General features: G+C 47.8%; 1 protein-coding gene across 1 annotated transcript in view; it reads left to right on the top strand.

Annotated features, from left to right (window-relative positions):
* The window catches only part of LOC119185825 (lysozyme C-1-like), a 405,391-nt gene that overhangs the window by 154,257 nt on the left and 234,889 nt on the right, over positions 1-16,245 (top strand). The gene's annotated exons all lie outside the window — the stretch shown is intronic.

The raw sequence follows: 16,245 nt of genomic DNA, 5'->3' as shown, positions 1-16,245 counted from the left end.
GGCTTTGAGAGAGGCAGTAAGCAAAATAATAATCGATGGTGAAGTTCCCAATGGATGGAAACTTAGCAGAATGAGCATGATCTATAAAGGAAAGGGGGACGAAGCTGACATAAAGAACTACCGTCCTATAACAGTGACATTAGTGGTCTACAAGCTGGTGATGCAGATTATAAAGAAAAGACTGCAGGCATAGATAGAAGATGAGGGGGTGCTAGGGGAACTGCAGAATGGGTTTCGGAAACACCGGAGGCTGGAAGACAATCTGTTCTCACTGACGCAGTGCATCGAAATAGCAGAAAAGGAACACAGGCCCCTGTGGCTAGCATTCTTGGATATCAAGGGAGCGTACGATAGCGTGGTTCAAGAGGAATTGTGGGGAATACTGGACACACTAGGCGTGGAACATGTAGTCACTAATCTTTTAAAGGGTATCTATAGAGGTAACAAGGTAGTTATAAAGTGGAAAAAACAGGTATCCAAGCCTGCAGAGGTAAAACAGGGGCTTAGGCAGGGGTGCCCCTGTCACCCTTATCATTCATGTTGTACCTACAAGGATTAGAGGCAAAATTAGAAGGAAGTGGGCTAGGCTTCAACCTCCATTTAGTCAAACAAGAAAAACTTATTGATCAGGCACTACCAGCATTAATGTAGGCAGATGATATAGTGCTAATGGCCAACAACAAGGAATATTTGCAGAGATTGATGGACATCTGTGGTAATGAGGGAGATTTTAGATTCAGTAAGGAAAAATCAGCAGCCATGATTTTCAGTGACAACGAAGGTAGTGAGCTTAGGATACAGGAGGTCACGCTTGAGATAACAGATAAATACAAATATCTTGGCGTATGGATAAGCAATGGGACCGAGTACCTGAGGGAACACAAAATATACGTGACGACTAAAGGTAACAGGAATGCAGCAGTGATGAAAAATAGGGCACTGTAGAATTACAATCGGTATGATGTTGTGAGAGGAATATGGAAAGAGGTCATGGTTCCTGGGCTGACGTTTGGCAATGCGGTCTTGTGCATGAGCTCAGAAGTTCAAGCAAGATTAGAAATTAGGCAACGTGAAATAGGTAGGCTTGCTTTAGGAGCTCACGGGAATACACCAAATCAGGGAGTACCAGGTGAAATGGGATGGACATCATTTGAGGGCAGGGAAGCTAGCAGCAAGATAAAATTTGAGAAGCGATTGAGAGAAATGAAGGAGGAGCTTTGGGCTATGAAGGTTTTCAGCTACTTGTACATGAAGAATGTCGATACAAAATGGAGGGAGCGAACCAGGAAGTTGACTGGTAAATACTTAGAAAACAGAAGGTGGCCAAACCAAAAAGAACTATCGGTTAAAAAGAAAGTGAAGGAAACGGAGACTGACATGTGGAAAATGGGCATGATTAAGAAGTCCTCAATGGAGATCTATCGAACTTTTAGGCAGGAAATTGCCAAGGAAAGGATCTATGATAATACTCGGGGTAGTTCTCTACTGTTTGAGGCAAGGACGGGAGTACTGCGAACCAAGACATATCGGGCGAAATACGAAGGGGCAGACACAGTATGCAGCGCGTGCGGAGAGGAAGAAGAAACTGCCGAACACTTGATAATGCTCTGCAAAGGGCTTCACCCTATAGTTCAGGATGATGGCGCAGAGTTTTTCAAAGCACTGGGGTTTAGGGACCGGGAGGGCAAAACAGACTTTAAGCAAGTAGACTTAACTAGAAGGAGGTTATCTGATTGGTGGCTAAAGTCAAGGCACGAGTGAAAGTTAAACTCTTCACTGAAAAGTGCGAATCCTCAAACTCACTTTTTAAGGAAAATAAATCAATATAGTTTTGCGTTCATTAAGTATTACGGCTTGGTGGCGCAAGCCACCGCCCGATCTAAAGAGTACAGCCATATTCATCCATCCATCCATTTATCCGCGCCTGGCGTCAGACTACAGAGTGCCCGTGATTCGCTAACGTAGCGTCACTGCCCCCAGCGAGCGACCGCGTCAACGCTACATTGGAGTTTATTGGGCCCTTCGTGAGGCACTCGTGGCCGTTTTTCCAGTTCGGCACATACCAAATTTTTGTTGAGTGACGTCAATGGATGACAAAATATATGAATGGTGCAAAGAGGATAGTCCTGACACGCGTGTCTTGTAAGAATATGACAACACACTACGCTCTTAGCGTGCTAACGGCCGTTTTGCTAGCTCCACATATACTAAATTTGGTATCACGTGACGTAAATAGATGACAAGGTTAAACGACACATGTAAACATGATAATCATGACACGGAAGTAATGTACGGCACCATTTACCTCCACCTCGTAACGTTTTGCTGATTATAAAGTGACATATCAACCTTTCTCATTCGTGCTTCGCATATCATCCATTCCCACAGTACGTGGGATCTGCTAATTTTTAATCAGAGGCAATCACTCCCGAGGACCACAAGCCACGAAGTAGTGGTCAGCTAACTATATATATATATATATATATATATATATATATATATATATATATATATATATATATATATATATATATATATACATATATTTAAATATATATATTCATGTATTTGCCCTCCTGCTTGGACCCAAATAGGGTCTGCGGTGTTGTAAAAAATAAAAAATAAAAATAAAAAATTTACTGATTGTGCATGGTGGTAATGAGTGATTCAGTGCTCGCATTGCTATGAGGTCTAGACAACAAGATACCAGTCTTGCGAACGCAAGCATCGCCAGGAGAACAGCGACGCCAGCGAGGTGTGAATGAAGAACACCGATTGCGTTCGAAAATACAAATGGTTTGCGGGTAACACCGACAAAACCCGAGTCAAGAAAGCCGAGCGCAAGCGTCTTCAACACGTCCCACCTCCATTGTATTTGCGTTTCAAACAAACGTTTACTCGAGTAAACGCCACACCGAGTTTCGCTTCAAACCACTGTTCAAGCACCAGCATCGGCGCCCGTTCGGTATGGAACAACATGACAGCATGAAAAACACAATTGACTAGTCATAACATAAAAATCATAACATGTACGTCATGAATGTCATAATGTACATTTAATGATCCTACCAGCTCTCACGGTGGTTTCGTTCACGTGGCATGTTGGAAAACTGGTATGGTAAGACATGATTGCATGTGGAACACAAGCGACAGATCCTAACATGAAAATCGAAACATGCGCGTCATGTAACAACATGACTTCACGCCACGCTCATGATGCGCTCACGGTCTTTCTGCTAGCGTCACATATACTAAATTTAGTATTATGGTACGTAAATGAATGACGAATGTATGTGACTTGTGCCAAAAAGGCAATCATGAGAAGCGTGTCCTGTAACAACACGACTGCATGCCACGCTCATGATGGGCTGGCGGCAGTTTCGCCAGTTTCATTCATGCCGAATTCGGTTTTACGGAACGTGAATAAATGACGAAGGTATAATACTGGTGCAAAGATGATAAACATGAGATGCGTGTCATGTAACAACATGACTACATGCTACGCTCATGATACGCTAAAGCAGTTTCGCTAGCTTCACATGTACCAAACTCGGTATTACGTGATGCGAACGGACGACATAGGTAAATGACACAGCCAAACACAATAATCAAGACATGGGAGTAACAACATGACTACATGACACACTCATGACGCGCTTGCAGCCGTTTCGATAACTTCACATATGCCAAATTTGGTATTACGTGACGCCATGGATGAGAAAAGAATGTGACTGGTGCAAGCATGATAATCATGAGATGCGTGTCATGTGAGAACATGACTACATGTCACAGTCAAGGTGTCGATACACTGCGATGTGACGCGGTGCGCGTGCTCGCCAGCGTTCATTTCGTCGCGTAGCGACAGCATTGCCACACCAGACGCCGGACCTGCCATATACGTGCAGGCGCTCGCCGCGCTGATTGGCTTTGACGCAAGCGTCCCTCCGTCACGAAAAGAGGGAGACGCATTGCTGTCTAGGTATTGCATCGGTGCGAAATGCACCATGTCGCATTTCGCCTCGGTTGCTGTCGGGCCGTGCCAACGGACACTGGTCGCGCCTGGCGTCAGACTATAGGCACCACACACTTTTTAGAAAGCTGCGTTGCTCACACTGCCCCGTCTTAATGTTTCTGGCACTCGCCGTAAGGGGCACTCAGAAAAGAGACGCGTGCTCGCGTCCCAAGTGTATCCCGGCCACAACCCGCCGACAGATGCAGGGCGCGAGACGATCGCGTCGCGTTTCATTTTCACCGATGTCGTCTGAAGGTTTTTTTATCCACTAGCCTATGTATTCTGGCGTTGCAGTCAGACTGAAAACCTCTACTGAACGTTGCCTATAGAGTGCTCGCGTTTCGCTATCATAGCGTCACTGTGCACAGCGTGCGACCACGTAAACGCTACGTTCGAGAATATTGGGCCCTTCATTATGCGCGGGCGGCCGTTCTGCCAGCTCCACATATAGAAAATTTGGTGTTACGTGACGTCAATGAATGACGAAATACATGACTGGTGCAAACATGATAATCATGACACGCGTATCATGTAAGAACATGACAACATACCACGCTCATAGCGTGCTGGCGGCTGTTTTGCTAGCTCCACATGTACTAAATTTGGTATCACGTGACGTAAATGACGAAGGTAAAAGTTACATAAAAACATGATAATCTTGACACAGAAGTCATGTACGGCATCATTTACCTCCACCTTGTAAAAATTCTGCTGATTTTAAAGTGACATATCAACATTTTCATACGTGCTTCACATATCATCTATTCCCACTGTACGTGGTTTCTGCCATTTTTTTCTTTTTGCTTTTGTAAAGCACTCATTGTGGAATTTTTTTGTAAACCCAAACTTCTTTCGATCCGTTGTTTTTTCACTGATTTCGCCAATTTATTGAGTCGCACCTTAATGAACAAGCATTGACTGGATGTATGAAGTCGTATGAACCACCGGGATTCCGAGGTACGGGACCACTTTGAAGGAATTCAGAAGACTTTTTTTTGTGCTCGCGAGGAGCGCCAGTCGCTGGTCCTAACGTCAACTGCAGCTTCGGCCGGAGAAGCAGGAGGCCTAGCCCAAGCCTCGGCGAAGACGCTACTCAAAATCGGCTCCACGTGAGCGATGTGACCCGTGTTGAACTAAGCCGTGTGATGGCGGCGGTGGCACAGATTCCCGCAAATAAAGCAAACGAAGACGTCGTGTGCCTGAACCTCCAGCGGAATATTGTCGTTGTGAACACCTCCGAAAGAGAGCACGCCGACTGCTACGCTGCTGTAGGAACAATTGATATACGCATCACTGCGCACGAAGTTAGTCCTCGCAAAGCGGCCACCCACAGCACGGTGAAGGACGTCATAAGGACGTCATCCCACTCGACGACACAGCCCAAAAGATTCAGGACAACGTTGTGCACAAGCATAATCCAACGGCCTTAAAGATAAACTGTATCGGTAAGAGCCGATCGGTCGTCATTGCTTTCGGAGGGTTCAAAGCAGCTAACTACGTGAGATACGGCAACCTGCTCAGAAAGTATACGTCGCACAGAAAACAAATCGACGTATGCTATGCGTGTGAAAGAATGGGCCGCAGAATGAAAGTGTGCCCAGATCCTTTGAACAAGCTCTGCCGGGGATGTGGAATCTCTGACCCCACTGAAGGCCGAATTTGCATCGCGAAGTGAGGCCTGTGCGGAGGCAATCACCTGACCGCGGACAGGGCCTGCAAGGCCTGCTTTAAGATGTCTTACATTGTCTGCCAGCGGCACTGAGAGCGGCGCCGAGTGGAGGAGCAATAGGACGCTGGAAGAGGTAAAGGAGACAAGAGAGGCCAACAGGTGGACCCCGCCGTAGCGCCTCGAAACAACAAGAATGTTTACAAACGCCGGACTGCAGCAGCAACAACAGTGGCGGCGGAAACGGCCGCCATAGCCGCTCCCGATCGAAGCCACGATCCGTGGGCAGCAAAGTCGATGGTGACCGCCATTGGGAGACGACGCATAGGACTCCCTCCGTGTCCTGGGCCGGTTCCCAACCCCGGACCTGCTCGCACTGCTGGGCCAGTTCAAACTCCAGGGTTGGTTTGAAGCCCTGGTACAAGTCAACCGAGCACCGAGGGATCGCCGAAAAAAAAGTGGCCTGGATCAACAGGTCTCCCGTCGCACGAATAAGTGAAACTGAATCCCCACCCCTCACGCCCTCCCAATCTCTTGAAGCAAATACGCAAAGGATCACCAACAAAGTGACAGAGCTTAAGAAAATCATTGAGTGCCAAAATGCTAAGATCAAGGAGCAGAACGCCCGAATACGAGCACTTATGAGCAAGAATAAAACGCTAGGGAGTAATGGCAGCTCGGCAAATACAAAACCCCAAAACAATACCATGGCAGCAAACAACGCCGAAGGCTTGAGCATGGTGCCGTGGAGGGACCCCCTCTCACCCCGCCTAGGGTGGAAGACAAGAGAGACTAAGGCCTCGCAACGGGCATCGAATAACCAAGAGGCAATGGACGCCGAAGAGAGCCGTGTGGCTGTACAGACCGCGGCACCGCCGGAATTTACCAATTTAACTGCCGCAGCATTCCCAATAAAGAAGCCGAGCTACTCTTACACTGTGACGGGCAAGAAAACAAGCCCGATATAATTGCTCTACAAGAAACGAATAGGAAACTAAGACTCTGGGGGTACGTCACGTACACTGACCCCATGGAGAAAGAAACGGCGGTGCTCGTACGGAGCAACGTCGCGGCTACTCAGCCCGTCATGGCGCAGGGTGGGTGCGAGCGCACGCTGGTCAAAATTCATGCAAGAGGAATCAGCAGCTCGAGGAATCTATTCGTAATGAGCGTGTCCTGCCAGCCGTCACAACGTCAGTACAAATTTGACCGCATCGTGAGACAGGAGAAGGGGTTGGCGGGAACTAGGCCACTCCTGATCTTCGGTGACTTTAACGCCCTCACACAACGTGGAGATATAATTTCCAGTCCAAGAGGGGGGAAACGTTGGCCAAAGTGATGGATGATCACGAGATAGCCCACCTGAATGAGCCGGACGTAACCACAAGAAAAGGCAACAGTGTCGTGAGGGACACTACGCCAGACCTCACGTGATTGTCGTGCACACTAGACGTCTCCTGGACAAAGAAAAACGTGGAGTTGGGGTCTTACCACAGCTTGATAGGCATTACCATCAGAGGCTCCCGATACCAGGCTGTACTGGGGAAGGCACGTATCACGTATTGGGACAAGACGAGGAAGTCCAAGAACAAGAAGAGACGTCCGAGGAAGAATCAAAATCATCTGAAAGAAAACAAAACTGCACTGAATGGGTGAGAAACCAGAAGAAGGTCATACAAAAAATCCACCCAAGAAATCCCAACGACGTCGCAGACACCGAACGTGGATGCTAGACTAACCAACATGTGGGCGGCCTGGCACTCTTTAACGCGGCGGTGGAAGCGTCAAAGACACAACAGAAAACTTGCCAAGCACATAGCAGTCTTGAACAACCAAATCACCGAGCACGTGGCGAAGCTCTGCAGGGAAAATTGGCTGAAGACCTGCGACGGCCTGCAGGGCAAGCTCTCGGCGTGGAATACGTGGCGCCTCTTGAGGGATCTAATCGACCCGCTGAATAGCAAAGTTTCGACCAATCGCAACCTTGCCAATGTACTGAACATGAACAAGGGAGACGGCCGCAGACTCCTGGAACATCTGAAGGTGAAGTACCAAAAGTCAGAGAATGACCAGTACCCGAGAAGGACTAGTGCCCGAGAAGTACGAAGGACCCAATAACGAAAAGCTCGATCGACCGTTTACCATGACGGAAATGTGGCAGCAACAGACGAAAGCAGTAAGAGAAGCGCACCCGGCAGGGACGCCATAACTTACAAACTGCTCAGCAACATAAGCGATACAGTGGTCCATGGCCTCCTAGAGCACATCAACAAAGCCTAGGAGAGCTCGTGGTTGCCGAAAGAATAGAAGGAAGCCGAAATCCGCTTCATTCCAAAGCCCGGCAAAGCCTTCAAGATAGACAACATGTGGCCCATTTCCATCACACCCTGTGTGATGAAGGTGATGCAGCGCATGGTCCTTTGCCGGCTGCAGAAACACCTTGAAGAAACAGATGAGATGCCGGAGACGTTGTGCGACTTTAGGCAACATTTCAGTACCAAGACGTGATGATCCAACTCCACGAGCTGGTCGTCAAGCAAGCAACTAAGCACGCACTACGTGGGATACTCGCCCTCGACCAGAAAGGACCCTCTGACAACGAGTCACACGCGAGCGTGTTGCAAAATTTGAACAAAACCAGGTATGGCCGAAAGGAATTCGGCTACATAAGCGACTTTCTGTCAAAACTAATGGCGACCTTCAGGATAGTTGAGGAGAAATTACACCCTGTCGAGCTCGGCGATCAGGGCACCCCTCACCTATTGGTCCTGTCACCCCTGCTCTTCAATCTTGCCCTCCTGCCCCTACCCAGCCTGCTCAAGCAAGACGAAGGTGTGGACCACGCGTTACACGCCGACGACATCATGTTGTGAACGGCCCGAGTCGGATTCGATGCCTGGGCGGAGGAAGCATTGCAGCGCGCGGCAACGTCCATGTACGAATATGACAAACTCTGTGTGGACTGAGCAGTGCTCCACAAAAATCGGAGCTGCTCATGATACAACCAAGAAAACCCAAGAAGGAGCCACCGCCTAACGTGACTATCACCATTGACTCTATGGCCATCAAACCAACACAGCAAATTAGGATTCTCATTCTACTGCTTCACAGAAATGTGAAGACACAAGCCGCCGTCACAAAGATCAAGACTAAAACCGAACAGATTCTCGGCATGATTCAAAGGGTACCTAACAGAAACCGAGGCCTGAAAGAGGGCGATGTCATGCGCTTGGTACGTGAGTTTGTCGTGTTGCGGGTTACCTACTGCGCCCCGTATCTCCAGCTGACGAAGGCGAATAGGGACACCCTCAACCTGATGCTTCGCAAGGCAACGAAGCAAGCACTGGGCGTGCCACTATACTCGTCTACGCTAAGATTGATAGACGAGGGCGCCCACAATACGGTGAAGAAGCTCATAGAAGTCCACCTTTCTAATAAGAGAATCCGGCTCAGTCAAACGGAGCAAGGACGCGCGGTCCTACGCAAGATAGGATGGCAGATAGAGCCAGTACCCATCAAGGCGGCCCTTCCGGACGACTGGAAGACAATGATTCAAACGAAACCACTTCCCCGGAACATGACGCTAGACAAGGACGACGAGAGGCGCACCACGCGGGCCAAAGCCATGGCCCGGAAGGTGAAAGAGAACCCCAGGGTCAATTACGCGGACACCTCACTCCGAAAACACAGTGACTATGCTGTGGTTGTGGTCAAGTTGATTCACAGGCTAATCGTCTGCGCGTCCCTCAGTACAAAAGACCCTGCATTTGCCGAGGAAGTGACCGTAGCCCTCGCACACGTACAGCTGAGCATGGATGCGGTGGTCACCGACTCAAAGACAGCCTATGGAAGCTTCCGCAGGGGGGTAATCTCATCCGCGGCACGAGTCATTCTACGCAAGTGCAAGCTTCCGGGAGGAGCCGTAGAGCTTGTGTGTGTCCCGGCTCACTCGCAGGTAGCAGGCAACACCAGTGCCAACTATCATGCCCGAGAAAAGTCAATCCGGGCTGAGCATGAGCCGGAAGAGCTACAACACCCGGTTACCAGCTTTTGGGACAGTACCCAGATATGTACCGAGAGTGAAGGTGCATACTACCAGAACCGCACCCCCCAGCTGAACAGGAAAAAAACGGACGATATTGCGTCCAGTGCAGAAGGGATTGTTTGCACATCCCTTACTGCTGAATCGCATGTGCCCTGCGGAACACGACATGTTCGGTCCGTTTTGTAAAATAGGAAAAGGCACCCTGCCGCACATCTTGGCAAACTGCTGAGAACTCAAGAACCCCTGACCGTCTCTTCCAGCGAACACCCCGAATCCCCAACCCATTGACCGATGGGAGACCTTGTTGTCCAGCCCCACCCCACCGACTCAGCGTGCACTGACGGACAGGGGCCAGGAGCTGCTTGATACATATGGGTCCCGCAACTAGGGAACCGCCCGTCTGGTTCCTACGCGCACTACCAACAATTTTCGGCCCATTAAATGTGGATTATTCATCATCACCTTTCATGAAGTGCCAGCGGTGACCCCTTTGCGTGATAAGTGGCTGCAAGCAATATTAAAAGGCACCTTTCCCAGCACTGCAATCAAGGAGCACTTCGTAGTATGCAGCCTGCCTGCACTTTCATGCAAGTGACTTCAAGCAAGACTTTACCAGGCGCTCACTCAAGCACGGTGCAGTGCTTATTGTGTTCAGTGGACCGACGCTGAGCCTCGCTCGAAGCATCAAGAGTACGACAGCAGCCAGTGAGTCCACGAGCACGCCATTGCTAACAGTACACGGTAAACTGTTCCCGTGGCCAGCTCAACTGGCCGACGCGACAATGACAAATGTGCTCACAAGAGCACCAGCGGTGATCGGTGGACTGGCGGCACCCGCTCCACAACCGAGCATGACTCAAGGCACTACAAAAAAGTGCAAGCGTACTTCTTCAAGCGCTTCGCTGTCACAGAAGCAGCGAAATTAATCTAAAAGGCCAGCTGTATCTTCAGATAGCGACGACAGCAGTGAAAGACGAGATAGATCTCGCAGCAGAGACCGTAGATGTGTTTAGTTTGACACTGATGGACATGATGCACGCAAAACGTTCACTCAGAAATCAAACATCGTTTAAGCTGTCACCCCTCGAGGCACTTCGTTCAGCACAAGCAATGGCGTGAGAAAGAACGGGTACTGAAAGGAAGAAATGAAAGACTGAGCAAAAACAATGGATGCCTTCAAACAGGAACTGTTCAAGCCAAAGAAAGCCCCACACGCCAGTGTATTTCTGTAAGTCACGTCCGATGCCGAGAAGGGAAATGCCAAAGCACTCCTGAGTGTTGATCAGGTAAGACATTACAAAAGAAAAAAGTCGCAGTGGTCAGAAACTACGGTGATGCATATCATCATGTTGAGAAACTTGTCGACGAAGCCATACGATTATTTGCGCTTAGACAGTCTAGAAGATTGCCATGCAATAGGTCCCTGCAAAAGTATGTTGGCGTGGTTTCACGAGAAATTGGCTTTACTCAGCTAGTTCGCTGCCGCCTTGAAACCAAATTATGGGCCCTTTAATCACCACAGTCGAAATTTTGTTCGCTGGTAATTAATGAAATGAGAATGCGCCTGAGTTTACAGAACCATAAACAACGGGACGCATTCATTGGCGACGTGGACTTGGGCGCTGAGCTTCAACACCTTGTTAACAGCTCTCAGAATGAGTGCCTCGCAAACTCTGTTCTCTGCGTTTTGCTCTGGGTCCTGCATGGTCGATACAAGATACATGGAGGATATTTTTTCACGAAGAGGTGTACAGAAGAGCAATTGGAAGAAGTCACCTGCCATGTGATACAAAAAACATCGAAGATCGGCTTTGATGCAGTCCACGTGGTAACGGAATCGAAGATCGGCTGTGATGTAGTCCGAGTGGTAATGGACAACCACAAGCATAAGGTAAGGGCTATGGAAGTTCTGTGTGATGTGCCACTGCACGTATGAGCACCGCACCCCGCAGATGTCACAAAGAACATCTACCCATGCTTTTGATCAGAGCCATATAATAAAAAATGTTAGATGCTAGTTTTTTGGCAAAGGACATAGACGTAGAACAAGAAATATCAGCAGTGTACTCAAAGAAGATCTACATAAGGCAAAAAAAACTCAGCAATAAAGCCAACAAGGTTTTTTCAGAAAAAAGCACCTTTACCCTTCAAATATTGAAAAGATGAGCCTTAAACTAGTCGTGCAGTTGCTGTCAGACGCGATAATTGCAGCCTTAAAATACTTCAACGAGCATGCAGGTGGGGCACACTACCGATGCTGAATTTGCATCGGCAGGTTCTACGATCCAATTCCTGGAGATAATGCAAAGATGGTTCATTTTAAAAGACGTAAGCGATCGCCAGCAGAATGTTCACTGAACAACACTGATTGCCCTTGATTCACAGATGCAGACGACGCAAGACTCGATTGGCTAGAACACGCTTTCATCGCATAGGTAGAAAACATGCAAGCAAAACTGAAGACTGCTTCAGCAAAGAAACCTGTGGTGCCCTAATTTTCACAACGCAATCAAATGCTGCCTGCATACAATACCTGTTCACTGAGAAAAATTTCAAGTTTGTTCTGACTCGGAAGATGTCAAGTTACCCTATTGAAACCATGTTCCGATTCCTGAGGCGGAGTGCAAGATGTGACGATGCCTTGGACGTCAGGAGCACAATACGTGGTTCCAAAAAATGCTGAAAACGGGAATCATAGCCGCTTCTAAGAACAGCAACGTGCAGAGCTCGGTGACGTTCTCGTAAAAGCAGCTTCTGCCAATTCAGCAGGCGCACCGTCCGAGCACACCTACTACAGCGAACCGTATTTTGGACACAGCAGCAATGCGGCTAAAAGAACACTTGCTGACAGACAAGCCGAATTCCTCGAACCCCGACGTCGCCAGCCTAGCGACGATCGCAGATTTCATAGTTCGCGCTTAAAGCGTGTGCATTGTGCTGAGTGCATCGCAATGCTTCAGGCACCAAACAGCAGTGCCCCGCCAGGGTGGTATAGTGGCTAATGTACTCGGCTGCTGACCCGCAGGTCGCGGGATCAAATCCCGACTTTGGCGGCTGCATTTCTGAGGGACGCAGAAATGTTGTAGGACCATGGGCTTAGATTTGGGCGCACGTAAAGAACCCCAGGTGGTCTAAATTTCCGGAGCCATCCACTACGGCGTCTCTCATAATCGTATGGTGGTTTTGGGACGCTAAACCCCACATATCCAATAATGAATCAGTGCTCCAGATCACGGCCTCCTGAAGCACCTAGACCACAGCGGCCTTTACTATCCGACGCAAGATCTTGTCAAAGTCTTTGGAGGCCTGCGGAGATTTGTGGACGGCGTACCTTCGCAACGAAGGTCAGTCAAGAAGCCTCTTAACGTATGCGTTGAAAAACGTATGCGTTGAAAGGTCGGTGCAAGAGCTCGTGAGCCTGTTTGTGTTGAGCTGCGGCAATACCGATTCGAGCCATTGCAAAGTTCTACTGGAGGTGATCACACGAAAGTTCATCAAGCCATTTTTGCTAACTATGCGCAAGAAAAAACTGACATGAACACTACTGAGAAGTTTCTTCAGAGAAAGCCCCTTTCAAGAAAAATCCTCAAACTGTAGCTCGTACAGTCACCACAATACTCGGGGCATCGTGCCACAGTGCCTTCCTCCTGTAAAAAAGTGCATGTAGTGTCCCGTATTGGGATGGGCCGTGTCTTCACAGCGTACGCGATACATGTGAACAATGCTAGCACAGAACCGTTCCAAGAACAGTTTTTTTGCAGTGTGCCTAAAGTGTATAGTTTGGCTTCGCCTGTTTGGTTTTGTTGTTTCTGCGTTTCCTTCACCTTATGCCTCAATAAAATTCTCAGTGTCTATGTGTTTACAATTGCGCCTTTCTTTCTTTCTCCTTCACCTGCAGTTATTTTGCGCCACTAATTGAATAGGTGTACTTACTAGCACGTCCGAATGCGGAGATGCTTAAAACACATTCACGTGTTTACAAGCAAACAGTAAGGTCTCTTTCTATGTGAAATATATGTGACACTCATATTTTCCGTGCACTACTTATATTGTTTATTGACCTACAGTGTGCTCATCTTCATCGCAATAAGATAATGCCGTACGTTTGTGAAATTCTATAACTTACACCAGGTTGCGCGGCAAGCTGATTATGCTGCATTCTGCCTCGTTTAGGCTTTAAGCGAAGCAATTTGCAGGCCGAGGGGGGGGGGAAGAGAAACTCAATTTCGGCAGTGATCTCACCAGTGCAGCTCAACGTTAAATTTAAGTTAGGAAGCATTCGCATGTCATATACCATGCCCATTTTGGTGTGCAGCAATTTAGGTAGACTAAACGTCGGCGATGCCATCAATATTAGAAGTCGAGGCCGAGACTGGTGCAGCCAAGGTTCTTGTAGTTCACTGAGAGATGACACACAATTTAGGGCGGCTTATAAAAGGCTTGTCGCGCGATCGCACAAATCCCCCTCCCCGCCCCTCCCCTAGAAAGAATCACAAAAGAAAGAACGCTGCTGTGCTTATGTGCCTGGGTAAGCGCATCTTGCGAGTTGCTTTACGGGGCTTCTTGTCACTGGTTTATTTTATTAGATAATTGTTCTATAATTGTTCTGCAAAGCTGCAGGTAGGTTTGAACGCGTTTCAATGCAGCGCTGTCTGCTTTGAAAAGCGGCGTCATCAGCTCTCCGCCGCGACCGCCCGTGGACTGGATGCCCTGGGGAACGCCATTGCCTGCGCTGAGCTTATCACGTGACCAGCCGGTACGGAGGCGAGCGCTCTCGCACGACGCCTGGTCGAAACGCGTGGCAAGGAGCTCCCTACTGGAAAAAAGAGTGACGTTCCAGGCATATTTTTTTAGGAGGCGTTGGGGATTGAGATAAACTTGTTTGTAAGATAGGACTGTTAGATTTATTGCCACATCTTTAAGAGGCAATAACTCCGGCTATATGAAGTCGACGAGAAAACTCGTCAAATGAAAATATTTGATTATTACGCGCTTTCGTACATGAGCTATAGTAGGGAGATGTAGTTAAGTGGCCAAATAAGCAGACGATCTATGTCACCACATGTCTTGTTTAAAAATATAATTGTAGACACGACCATGTCGACAGCTGCTCAGAAGAGGAATGCCGTTTTCTGTAATGGTGGGCACACAACATTCAGACAATTCGGGTTATGATGACAATTCACTTCTGAATGTGAAAAAAATCATCGAAAGCTACAAATACGTCTTCTTTGGTGTGACTATTTGCGCCTTAGTGTCTATCTTTATGTGTATTTCATTTTCTTGTATTATTTCTGGTGTTAGTTTTATATCTCGCTAAAGAAGGTGCTTAAAATGCATTCTCTTGAACATATTTTAACATGGCGCAGCACTACGTGGACACAAGAAAAGAAGGATTTGTCCCTTCTTTCTTTTTGTACGCGTAGCCCCGCCACGGTGGTTTAGTGGCTAAGGTACTAGGCTGCTTACCCGCAGGTCGTGGGATTGAATGCTGGCGGCGGTGGCTGCATTTTCGATAGAGGCGACTTGCTGTAAGTCCTTGCGCTCAGGTTTGGGTGCGTGTTAATAAGCCCCAGGTAGTCAAAATTTCTGGAGCCCTCCACTGCGGCATCTCTCATAATCATATGGTGGTTTTGGGAAGTTAAACCCCACACATCAATAATCAATTTATTCCGCGTTGTCATGTACTGTGTTAAATATGTTCAAGTACTGTCCCCTACTGGCCCAGTTATCAGTCCTTATACTGTCTCTTGGTTTTCGTCAGAAGCTGTTTTTTATCTATGTTTTTTGATTGTACAGAATATCCTTGTCTTTGATTTCAAAAATTTTTGGTAATGACTTTTACCTTTGCAGCTTGTGTCTACAAATCAAATACCATCGCCAGCCACATTTCTTCTAAATGTTTAATGTGGAAGTGAAAACTCTAAACTCGCCCTAAGATTGAAAACCGATTTGGTCCCTTCTTCAGGGGGGACTGTTCGGCCAGCTCAGAAGCTAGTGACTTTTATTGGTGGAGTTCATGGCCATTTTACCTGCCGTTATTGTTGCTGCAATATATTCTACACTGGTTCTGCAGACTGTGCATGTATACACTCGGCAAGGCCCCAATTGAGCGGCTACTGTCTCCGGGTGTTCTTTACATATTTCAGGTCTCTAAGAACTGCCTTTCACTGTGGTTACCATTCATGAATTAACCCGGGCGTTGTCGATGTTGATGAGATGATCCATCATTTTGCTATGTTCTGCAAGAGCATTTCGTGCAGCATTGACGCTACGCACGGCATTTCGGTGTCATCGCATCGTTTTCGGAAATCTTTTTTTTACTCACTGATGATTTAAGTGGCGTAAAAATCAGCGCATGGAACCTCATAGACGAGCTTGGCAAATCTTCCTTTTGGCAGAGCAGACGGTATAGGTCGCAGGAAGGTCACCCAAAGGCGACTCTTCTACCAAAGCATTTCTATTGCGTCACGGTTTCAAGCTTTCCGGAAATCAGTAAGCCACCAGCGAGATTGTTAGGGA

This window comes from Rhipicephalus microplus, chromosome 2, assembly GCF_043290135.1.
Source record: "Rhipicephalus microplus isolate Deutch F79 chromosome 2, USDA_Rmic, whole genome shotgun sequence".
NCBI lineage: Eukaryota > Metazoa > Arthropoda > Arachnida > Ixodida > Ixodidae > Rhipicephalus > Rhipicephalus microplus.
This window is presented reverse-complemented; position numbering and strand designations above follow the sequence as displayed.